The sequence below is a fragment of the Ambystoma mexicanum genome, chromosome 9 (assembly GCF_040938575.1).
Source record: "Ambystoma mexicanum isolate Mex_15411 chromosome 9, UKY_AmexF1_1, whole genome shotgun sequence".
NCBI classification, from domain to species: Eukaryota; Metazoa; Chordata; class Amphibia; order Caudata; family Ambystomatidae; genus Ambystoma; species Ambystoma mexicanum.
Genome location: NC_090931.1, coordinates 1,013,105,520 through 1,013,117,676, shown reverse-complemented (window position 1 = coordinate 1,013,117,676; position 12,157 = coordinate 1,013,105,520). Strand labels below are relative to the sequence as shown.

The following is a 12,157-nucleotide window of genomic DNA, read 5'->3' as shown; positions in this document are numbered from 1 at the left end:
CCAATTGTTTATTTTGATCATATAACCGTGCCTTTTCGACACTTATATATGTCTACGCATATGTTTTTCTCTACTCTTTTGTTGCTGCAAAGCTTCTGTTTTCCAACTGTGCAATGCATCAAATGCTGCAGGTCTAGCCTTTTTCTTTACTAATACACACTCTAGATATTCTATACGAGGGATTTCGAAACTACCATTGGTTGGCCACGGGAGATTAGAATTATGTCTGGTCTGTCTGTGCCAAATGTCATTAAATGCTATACTACCAAAGCCTTTCTTACAGTACATAGTACATGCCGGTGACCCCTCCTGTGGTGCGGGACGGCTATCTTCCAAAGATTGTCTGTCGCTGCGGAATAATGCCCTAAAACAGGCAGACAATTTCCCAGGCATATCAAAGTTCTGTTGTTACCTGGTCAAGTAATTGTGCTCGCAAGCACAATGCGCCAAATTCAAATTGTCAGGGTTAAATTAAGAATCGGGACACGATTCACCTGACCAAAGGACTGGGAGGCCCGATCGGGTTACTAAGGATAATGCTAAGGACCCACGTGTCTGGCGATTTTTGGCAAATTTACCCACATCGATATATGGACCCTCGTCAAGACGGGCTACAGCTCACCGTTCAGGGATCGGATCGTGCAGTTTTGTCGAGGAATTCGCTTCTCGTCTAGAGTGGCCGTTTTTGTTGGCACCGTCCGATCCCGGTCCGATAGACGAGCCAACCTTCAATGAGACAAAGTCGATCTTGAGGGTCCCTATTCGGGCGCCATCTGTGAAATCATAAAAATACAATATTAAGGCTTTTACACCATGCAAAGGAAAATACACCGACACAGGCTTGTAATCTTTATTACAAAACTGAACAGTATCGAACAAAGTACACAAATAGCTATTTGGCCGTCAGCAGGGTTCAATGTGAGCAGTGAGCAGGATTTGCTAGCTGGACATCAGCGTATTTGTACAGTTTGTTATAATGATGTCCAGCCTCTTACAAGTTAATTATATACTGGGCTAGGGTCGCACCAGGTTCGTTTCCTAATTTACATATCACGTGCATGCGGTTTACTTTTCAACATATTCACTACACACACTATTATTCTTTAGTTTTAACGCTACACTCTTTACACATTGCTTTAATACAAATCAAACAAATGTTTTGCATGTCGTATTTGGATAGCATTATGTTCTTGTATACTTGTAGGTTAACATCGCTGATTCAAGTAATCCCCTGATCCCCAGGTCAACAAAGGACAAGATCTACATGTAGCCTGAAGGCAGGTTGGACATTAACTCCCCTATAAAGGTTGGAGAGGTTAAAGCAAGAACAAGAGCACACGAGATGGCCATTTTAGACTACAGGGTGACTTTGTACGATAAACTAAAATGGTGGCTCTAACCTAAAATGGAGGCTTGATTCACTTGAGGTCACAACCTTGTAATACGGATTTCCTCGTAAAGCGACTGGGCATAGGCCAACATATACAATGAGGACGAAACAATATTATATCAGTTCTAACAGTTAGACCCTGGAAACCCCACAGGTAGAGAGGAAGATAGAGAAGAGGAAGGACCCCAGTTGGACCTGGGAGGGTCGCTCTGAGAGGAAAGGGGTCAGCCCCCTAAGCCCCCCCCAGCAACACCTCTGCCAGTAAGGCTGGATCCCCCCCCCCCTCGTTGATGTGTAATGTAAGATCACAGAATCTTGGACCACTGTGCAGAAGTCATGCAGGGGATGAAGTGTTTGAATTTGCGACGCGTGACGATCTGTAACCACGTGGTTAGCAACCTTTTGGCTATGTGCTTTGGGAAGGAAAGCCTGTTGTCAACAATGAAGCCCAGGGCTTTGGATAGGTTTGACAGCGGAGGGGTGAATCCTTCCAGGCACATGCCATTCTTGCACTAGACCGTTGTGAGTGGGCAGGTTATTTAACCTTTCTTGTTCCCAGCAACACTCTCTCAAAATGTTGGCAATTAGATGCTTTAATTATCTTATTTCTTTTGTGATGATAGATATTTATGAATGCATTCTGTGTACCTAATAATAAGATTCGTTTTCTATTTGGCAGATTGGGAACCTATGCCTCACTCCATGGACAGATATACTGCAAGCCACATTTTAAGCAGCTTTTTAAATCTAAAGGAAATTACTATGAAGGCTTTGGACACAAGCAGCACAAAGAGCAATGGAATTCCAAGAACCAAATCAGCTCAGCCGATAAAGTAAACTCTGAAGTGACTGCACTCCACAAAACAACATCCTCAGAACTGAACACAGAAACAGAAACGGATCTGGTACCACAGACCCATATTGACCAGGGATATTCAAACGATTTGGACGATAGCCTGAAGAAAACATCTGAACGAGGCAAATTAAGAATTGCATGGCCTCCGTCAAGTGATTCTCCCAAAAAATCAGCTGCCATAGAGGAAGAGATCAAACTGAGCAAGCCCAAGTGGCCTCCAGGAGATATTGAACATCAAATTGGCATTAACGCTTCAGAACCAAAGAGTGAGCTTGGGAATCACAGAATCCATGCAGGGCCAACGGAGAGCTCCACTCAAGAGCTGAGCAGTAATGGAATGCCTTCCGAGGTTTCCATTGCACAAGATAATGCCCTTGTTGGAGAACCGGAAGCAGGTGAAAATGAAAAGAATGGGCAGCCAAGTGAGACAGGGGGCGAGAAAGTAAATGCAGTTGAAGATGAAGTAGATGGAAAAGAAAGTAGGAGGAATACAGTAGAATGTGGTGAAATGATAGTTGAAAGTGATGTGGAGGATGGACGTACACTCATGAATGGATCATGTGTTGGTGATGATGCAGTTGTAGAAAATAACGAGCTAAGCAATGCAAACAGCAATAACAACAATAATAATAATGCAGTTCTCTACCCCTATGACCGCATGCATAGACGTAGCAACTCAACAGACTCGGGGGGCCATGAGGGCAACTCTGAGGCTCGCAGATCTTGTTGGTCAGTAACTGAGGCCCACGAGACAGATATGTCCACTAAATTTGATGTAGATAATTATGGAACCAGGTATTGGGCAGGTACTGTGCGCGGCGCTGCAACAGATTGGAAAGAGCCATGTATTGCACCGTTGAATTGCGATGTGTCCTCATGTAAAGATGTTGGGTGCCTAACTCCTCATCAAAGCAACATATCAATTTCAGAGCAGACAGAAAAAGATTCTGATCATGAATTGATTGGCTGTGGGGATATCGTTTTAGAGGCTAATCAGTCTGATAGGCCACCCACTGCCGGGAGCTCATCAACCCCACCGCCGAAAAGCCATAACATTTTTGACAGTTCATCAAATGACTTGTGTCATAAAGTTGCAAGTATAGAACAAGATTTATCACCCTCAGAAAAGGCTTGCTTTACTTCCCATCACAATACCTCAAAGGATGACACTCTGAAGCTGTGTGTTGATGAAAACCTTAGAAATGTCCATTACTATGGCTCTGCCCAGTCTGGTGACTAAAAAGTGTAAAAGGACACCGCAGAATGTATTAACTGTAGCAAATAATTTTACTTAAACTATATTTTTTAAACACAATTATTTTACTTGCATATCTTTTGAAACATATTGCCTCGTAAAAATTCACTTTGTATATACATATCCATTGCTATTTTTGTTGCCACAGATCCACTTTATCGTGTCCTTTTTCTTCAGGCAGTAAAAGCAAATGATTGTGTCTTTTGTCTATTTTATGAGAGATACGGTTGCTATTTATTTTAATGTTTGGAACGTGATGACTGCACTGCACGGTGATGACATGATGGCTTTCCTGCACTTTAATTGATGAGAAGCACACATTGTTATGCAGTTTGTCCTTGTTTAGGAGAAAGTGGTTTGCCACTGAATTTAAAGGTCAAACAAGGAACGAACATTTAAATAAATGGTGTTTGGGGGGACGGAGGGAAGCACATTGAGCACATTGATCACATTTAATAAACGCCTAAAACATACACGTGATTAAATATGAACACTGTGTTCTCTGTAATACATTAATTTAATGCTGTTTGTAAATTCCCCTGTCCAATGAATTTCAAACAGTGGTGAATCTACATTCTTAACGTTGTGGTCCACTAATGTCATGGCGACATTTACAAAAAATCTGTGTTTAGGCTGTTGATTGAGTCCATGTCATTAGCGCATCATAGCACAGAGCTACTATGCACACTTAATTGATTGATATGCACAAATGCATAGTACACACGATCACTCGTTCATGCACACACGAAGCACACCTATTTAAAAGTACACATGCATAGTCATTCGTGCAGTTATAAAGCAGTGCCCTGCCGCTTTTCTTTTTTTTAAATTGAGCATATTGTATATTATTATTACTACTTATAATGTCCGCTAATGTGCACCTGGTGTGCATAAAGAGGGCACGTGTAAACATGTCCTTATCTTTCATGTCACAAGAACTTCAGCTGCTGTTCATTCTAGTTGTATGTACTTTATTTTCATTCACTTAACATTTTATTTTTCTAGACGTGGATTGGCATTACATTTTTAACCTGTAATATTTATTCTTAGCTGGGCACTTATTAGAAGGGGAAACCCGTCAGTTGTTTTTTCTTAAGCTGATACATTAGAGAACCTTTCTAAACACCATTAATGAACATGTATTGTATGTGGCCTTTTGGACAGTTGTACAGGCAGTATTTTATTATAATGTCAATAGAAATGGAAGCAGTTCTGCTGTGGGTCAGGAACCTGCAACGAATTGCATGCAACATAAATAAAACCGTTAAGTAAATACATCGAAGCTGTGTTTTATAATCGTTGCAATGACCTTTTCTGGAAAATCAGATTTTAATTAGCAACCATTTTAACTTTGGAATATATTCAACTGAAGTATTATTTTCTTTGTGTACAAGCTGTTTTTCCGTTCTATCATTGGATTATTTTAGCTTGCATGATGCAGTAAAATATCTTATTCAAGTTGCATAATAAAATGTATGTTCAAAATCTTCTCGTCTATATTTTCATAGCAACGTTTTGTTAATGACAACCTTTAATTAAATGAGCTGAATCCTCTCATAGAAAAACATGATGGATTTAAATCTGAGTCGAAGTGACAAAGCAAATACATAGCCTCACTCACGTGAGCTCCTGAAGAAATCCCCCAACACAGTAACCTTGTGCAGATCTGTGTATGGGCCTTCTGTATGGGCCTGCTACAATCCTTTTTGATGGCGATGCTTTGACACTGCACAACACTGACACAAGAATTGTGCACGACTTGTTCATATGGTGCTTCATTCAAACTTCTCAAACCTCTAAGCTTCCAATAGGTGCTTCAATTGCACAGCATTATATGGTTCAACTTATCGACATTGGAAGAGTGAATGACTGAGTCTGTCCTGCAGGGAAAATCTGCTTAAGATGCACGTCAGAGCTATCAATCCATCCTCATTGATTGGTGATTGCATCTCCAATACCATTTAGCAGTTGTGTTCCAGTGCAGTTGGAAGCTTTCTGCCCAACAGAGATGGTATCATTCTGTCTTGTGTAAGACAGTTACAATATAAGTGCGTTATTCTTCTGTACCCTATCATGAAGCAGAGTGGGATCAACATGCGAAAGACTCGAGAATATATGGTTCAATAAAAATTTTTTAGGGTTATTTACAGGTTCGGACAACAACTAAGGAAAGGAATTTAGATCCTCTTACTAATAACATGACGGTTCCTCCTTCGGTCCCGTTCAACATTTCAAATCTCAGTCTAGGTTCCCAGGTTACTTTATCCATTCACAAACATTCACAGTCCTGGAGTTCTTAATGATTCCGCACAGTTATGGTTGTAGACCCAGGTTCTCGGCTTCTCGTACTCCATTCAAGGAGGCTAATTTTCCTAGTTCTCTATGCCCATAATCACACACACGTAGTTCAAGCAAGGGTAGAAGCCGGGGCAGACAGTGTTTGGCAAATCTGGGAGCTTGCATCAAGCGACTGTTAATATGAATTTATATAGAGGGATCCCCATTTATTTTTCTGATCACCACCTCTGTCTCATGGTCCTTGCTTTATTTCTCCAAATCCCCATCCTCACTATCCGCCTTGATGGGTCATAATGATTTAATGACGGGGGAACATCTGCACCTTCTGCCCTCTCCTCTCCAATCTCATGCTCTTTCTGTATCTCCTCACTGCTTCGCCACATGCTCCTACCGCCACCCTACACAGCCTCACCCTTTCCAAGCATTGGGTTTGCCTCTTCCTGGTCCTTCTCAACTTCTATTTGTATAATTCTTATTTTATTTTACCTCTCGCCTCCTTTCCAGTCTCTTTACTAGCTGATTTATTAATAGTATCTACATCCTTTCCTTTGGTGTTTCTCACATTTCATTGATCTGCCTTCCTCCTCGGTCCTCTCTTTACTGACATCTCTAAACACATCCTCCTCTATATATCCCTTTGCACCAGGGTATATCCCACTCAACATGACCCATTTAGCGCTCCACTCGGCGCTTGTTCACGTGTAAGGGACCAGGTAAAACAACAGTGTTAAAAGGACCAGCAGTAGTGCTACTACTGTGTCCACTGCACATAACATTGGCGAGGTTTTGGTATATACATTGCGGCGGACATCTTTGAATGGAGCGCAGCAGTATGGTATAATGCCCACAGAAGCAACAATGTACGGTACAATACAAAGAATAAGGAGTTCTGTTTGAATGAGAATACATATAAAATGTAAAGTGCGTTTTCAGCCCAAGCCTGTTTATGCAATGTAGATCAGTGTAGAGACGTAATAACATTACAGTAAAGCATGCCATGCCACATTAAGGCATACTTAGACTGGTTGCACCAAAATACCAGTCAAAGCAATGAGACTCATCAAGAAGAGAGCACACGTTGAAGCCTGCGTCTCTGTGGCCTCTAAAAACACAACCACACTCTTTAAAATGTGCAAGGAACTGCCAATCCTGCCTGGAGTGGCTGACCTTCTTCCTTTTGGACCGCCCCTCCCAGGTCCAACATGGTCCCTTTCTCTCCACCACCTCTCTACCTGTGGCGTTCCCCAGGGCTCTATCCTCTCACCCTGGTTTTTTAACCTCTACTTGGCCCCTTTGGCCCACTTGATCTCTACCTTCTCCTCTAACTTTCAGTGTTATGCGGATGACACTCAGCTTTCCTTCAGGCTCCCTAAAGCCTACTCTCCTCTCTCGCTCATTCCTGGTGTCAACTTCATCTCCACTCTCTCTTTCTCTCCTCACATTTGGGACATCGCCAAGAAGTCCCACTACCAGCTGAACCTCCTCAAAGGGACTCTTCCCTTTCTCACTTTCCCCCAGAAGCTCACTGTCTGCAGAGCCCTGGTTCTCTCTGGGCTGGACTACTGCAACAGCCACTTTCTCAATCTGCCTTCCTCTACTCTCTGCCCTCTGCAACTAATCCAGAAAAAGACTGCGAGACTTACCCTTGGCCTTAATCCCAGGGACCATATCTCTCCAGCTATGAAATCTCTCCACTGTCTCACGGTGGCTGCAAGGATCAAGTTCAAGATCCTTTGCCTTGTCCACAAGGCTTTCTGGAGCTGGGATCCGCACTACATCCAATGCTCTCTTCCAAAATACCTTCCTTCTCGAGCCCTAAGGGTTAGATGCTTCTCCAGGCAGAGAGTGGGGGGGTAGATCCCTCTCCCCTGGAGGTGCCTCCCTCTGAAATGGCCTACCTTACCCTCCCAAATTTGAGCCGGACCTCCTAAAGTTCCGGAAGCAGCTCAAAACGTTCCTCTTATCCTCCGCTTTCTCTCTCTCCCTCCCCTGCTGACCTACTGGTCTGCTGTACCAACTGGTTGTTTGGCTACCCTCAGTCTCACTGAGTTCAGGCTCTTTCTTGAACAGTCACCCTTGCACTCCCTCTGGGCCTACCATGCAATTAGGGGCTGTAACTGTAACCCTACAGTCCCTTGTTCTCCTTGCACTACCCAGAGCCGCGCTGCCCTGGCTGAACTTACTTAGAGCATTGCTGCCCTGTTTTCCCCTCCCCTCTCCCTTGCACTTCCCCCCCTCCCTTTCCCCTTGCACTTCTCGTTCTCGCACTTGCATGATCTGAATAACACAAGGCTTAGTATGATAATTTGTCTTGTCCTCCCCCTGTTTTCCTTCCCTTGTCTTGTCGTGCCTAAAAACACTTGTGTACAGGTGCAATATACATGACTTTTCATATAAGTTTATCACAGATGCGCAGAACAATATACAGTGCAGCAGTAAGAAACGGCTAGACTGGCAGAACCCAAATGCCAGTCTAGCCAGGCAATTACACTTAGCAGGACTGCTTTATCAGAAAGCCCAGTTAAAAAAGTCATACCAAACTGAGGAATGACTAGACTGGCTGCACCAAAATGCCTCTCTAGCTACTAATACCACATATCATGCCTGCTTAGCATGGACGACCATTATGATTTATTGCACAATCCCACCCCCCCACATCCCCTCTCCCTCCCATCCCCTACCACAACCTCCAAAATCAGCTCATTGGCCCAGAATTACCTCCAAGTCCTTCTTCCTTGTCCCAGTGCTTACATATGAGGCTCATTGCCTCATATCTAAGTACTGGGATGAGGAAGAGTGGGACTAGGGGTAATGAAGATTACAGGCCGCTAAATCAGGCATTACCTTCATGTACCGCTACCTAATCCCAGTACTTGTGTATGAGACATTGTGCCTCATACACAAGCATTGCCTCATACACAAGTACTGGGATGAGGAAGAATAGGGCTAGGGTTAATGAAGATTACCAATAAGTAATCAAGGCATTAAACACAAGTAGTGGTGCAACACCATTGAGCTGACTGAGCTTCAGCACCCCCCCTCGCCCTGAAATTGTGGGCTATGTTGACTTGACTTGGCTGACCTACAGAGCAGTTGCCGGACAGAAAAGGGCACAGATGTTCAACGGCAACTGGGTTTCGCTCTTAACACGGGCCCGGCCCAGCAATTATTAATGTACAGCATTTCACTTTTAGTACATGCATTCAAATGCCACATTTTTTAAGCAATTGAAATTGTGATGTGGGTTTAGTACTTGCATGCCAGGGGAGTGATTGGAAGGGTAGAGAGGGAACATGAGACCAGTCAGTCTCACAGTAGTCCACAAGTGGGTGCTTTCAGACTTAAAGGGGAGAGTTAACTGCTTGTAACATTAAAGCTGCTCTCGAATAGTCTCATTAAAATGTGTAAAGAAGTTAGATGCCCCAACACAAATAAGTTTGCTCCTCCCCACCAGACGTGAAGTTAGTGCCTCTCCCAACATTTAAAGGGTTAGTCCCCCTGAAATGTAGGATTTTTTGCGGCCCTGAACTCAAGCGCACACACCATTCACCATACATACACACGTACACCCAGACATCCATACATTTCAGTGTGAACTCTTTCAACATACAGGCACACCCAGGGAGCCACCCATACATTTAAGTGTGCATCCTTTCACCATACAAGCACACCCAGCCACCCATACATTTGTGGGCACCCTTTCATCATACACTCACACAGGCAGCCACCTACACATTCAAGTGTGCACCCTTTCACCATTCACTCACACAGGCAGCCACCTATACATTTAACTGTGCACCCTTTCACCATAAACGCACATCCAGACAGTCACCCATACATTTAAATGGGATCCTTTCACCGTACATACACATACCCAGCCACCTATACATTTGTGTGCACTCTTTCACCATACACTCACACAGGTTATGGGGTTGAGGGGAGCCATAATACTTCAAAAATACATTGTTTCTTTTTGAAGTCACTCGGACTTCATAAAGAAATGATTTCCGTTAAGGACTGAACCATAACGGAAATCATTTCTTTATGAAGGCAGAGTAACTTCAAAAATAAACTGTTTATTGTTGAAGTCATAGGGCTTCCACCACCACATGACATGGAGGCCTCCAAACTAGGATCTTCATGTCATGGGGTGAGGTAGACCCCGGACCTAAGAAAGTTGTATTCACTCTGCCTTCGTAAAGAAATTATTTCTGTTACAGAAATTATTTCTTTATAAATGCAGAGTGAATTCAAAAAGAAACATAAAAAAAATGGAGAACATTTTTTCTTTCTTTTTTGTTTTTACTCCAGCTGGGGCCCCCTCCCAGGCTGCGGCGGCCCCTGCTATGCCAGTGGTCTGGGAGAGAAATTATGAGAACTATATGAAACCCAAGGTCTGGGAGAGCTCTACCATGAATCTTGTGACACCGTAGGTCAAGCAGAGATGTAATGTAATTTTTGAGAATCCTAAGTGACTGGGGGGGATCTAATGGGATTTCTGAAAAAGCAGGTTCTTGGAGAAACTAAATATGACCTTGAGAAAACCAAGGTCTGTGAAAGATGAAATGTGAACACTTGGAAAACCAATGGTCTGAGAGAGATCTAATTTGAATGCTGAGAAAGCTTAAGGTCTCAGGCAGACCTATCTAATAAGCCACCATATCAGAGTTGTGAAGAAAACCAAAACATTCACAAGGATACAGAGTGAGATCAGGCTCAAGTTGGATGTACCCTAGGCAGAGGTAAAGCCTATGAAGCATAATACCTGATAGGTCTTCAGAGGCATGGTGAAAGAAAGATAAGCAAAGACGTGATGAGGCGGTGAGTAAACCCTGAAAGAGCCATCCCAGGATAACTTCACTATTTTGTTGTGTTAGACTGGGGATGGACTTTTATGAGTATGATCTCTTTTGAAAGTTTGTATTACTTAATGTTGCCAGGAGGATAATGACTTGCTAAGATTAGGATTTAGTTTAGGATTTGAACTTTCTGTTGGCCAGCTCTGTCTGGACATTGGTTTGTAGAATAAGGGTATCCACAAAGAGACAAATACTTGTGAGGCTAGGTTAAGAAGGTTATACTTTTGAAAATCAACCTTGGAAGTATTGGACAACTCCAGAGAGCTTCACGTATGTGCTATATCATCCTTTACACAGTTTGTTTTAGGAACCTCCTTATTGGTTGCCCAACCCCTCCCCCTACACCAATACCACACACTAAGTAGAGGAGATGTTTTTTGTAAATATGTTTTTAAAAGTATGTTTCGTATCCCTGACACTTGGTACTTTATCATACCTTCCACTTTAGTGTAGCATGAATTTGTTCTAGTGATATTATTATGATTATGTTTGCATGTGGCTGAGTTTGTGTGTGTTATTAAACAACATGGGTACTAACTTTCCTATCTATATTTAATTCATGCACCAGAGAATGAACACTGTGCATAAGGGACAGTGAAGAGATTGGATCTCGCTACGTAATGAAGTGCTTCGTCTTGATGAAGGCCTAGATGTTTTAAGAAAGAAAGAGATCACTAAATGATGGGCGGATCTCAGAGATTAGGACGAAACACTGTGTATTGATATATCTGATAGAAAGACATTCTTTTGAAAGTGGGATGTGTATTAGTAGTAATCCGGAGGGAAGCTATAGGTACACCATTCCAAAATATGAAATAGTGAGGAGTTGATAGTGTATTTAAGAAGTTTGACCAAAGACCTGCGGTGGTTCTCAACTATCACTATATTATGTATCTATACATCCAATAATGGTGGAAGGGTGACCACTCTCCTGGTTATAGATAGCGTGAAAGCGAATGAAAAATACCAAAACTGTCTGAAATGTACTGTAATGCACAAACAGCACTTTAAAACTAAGCCCATACAACACTGTGTTTGCACTTTATAAGTAGTTGTTTATGTTTGTAATTCATGGTTGTATTAGATGTATTGGTATATTGTATTTCAAAAGGGTTTTATAACTGGTGTGGAATATGAATACATTGTGGTTTTAATTGATCCTAAGAGGTGGAGATCTCGTTGCAGTAATTTAGTTTACCTACATGTTTCCTCAGGTTGTGAAATGACTATAAAGGACGCAGGACTAGCCAATCTATAATGCCTCCATTATTCAGAGCAAATTCTAGTCCTTTTTTATTTCGCTAACTGTGACCATGCCGGAGGCTCAGAGCAGAAGTGGTTTCTTTACCAGTAAAAGGTAACCTACTAGAGTTATGTTATCATTAGAGAAATACCACATTTAGCTTGCACCACTTACCAATCACCATTTTACAAATATGTAATCTGTTTCTCTTATTGCACTCATTTTTAAACATTTCATGAACAATCTATTTGGGGCT

General features: G+C 42.4%; 1 protein-coding gene across 3 annotated transcripts in view; it reads left to right on the top strand.

The window, feature by feature from the left end:
• XIRP2 (xin actin binding repeat containing 2) overlaps positions 1 to 2,203 on the top strand; it is a 1,616,993-nt gene extending 1,614,790 nt beyond the window's left edge. For all 3 annotated transcript variants that reach the window (XM_069616273.1, XM_069616274.1, XM_069616275.1), the window contains one exon: positions 2,070 to 2,203. The gene's annotated coding sequence lies outside the window, so the exon portion shown is untranslated. The remainder of the gene's footprint in view (positions 1 to 2,069) is intronic.
• The last annotated feature ends 9,954 nt before the right edge of the window (positions 2,204 to 12,157 follow it).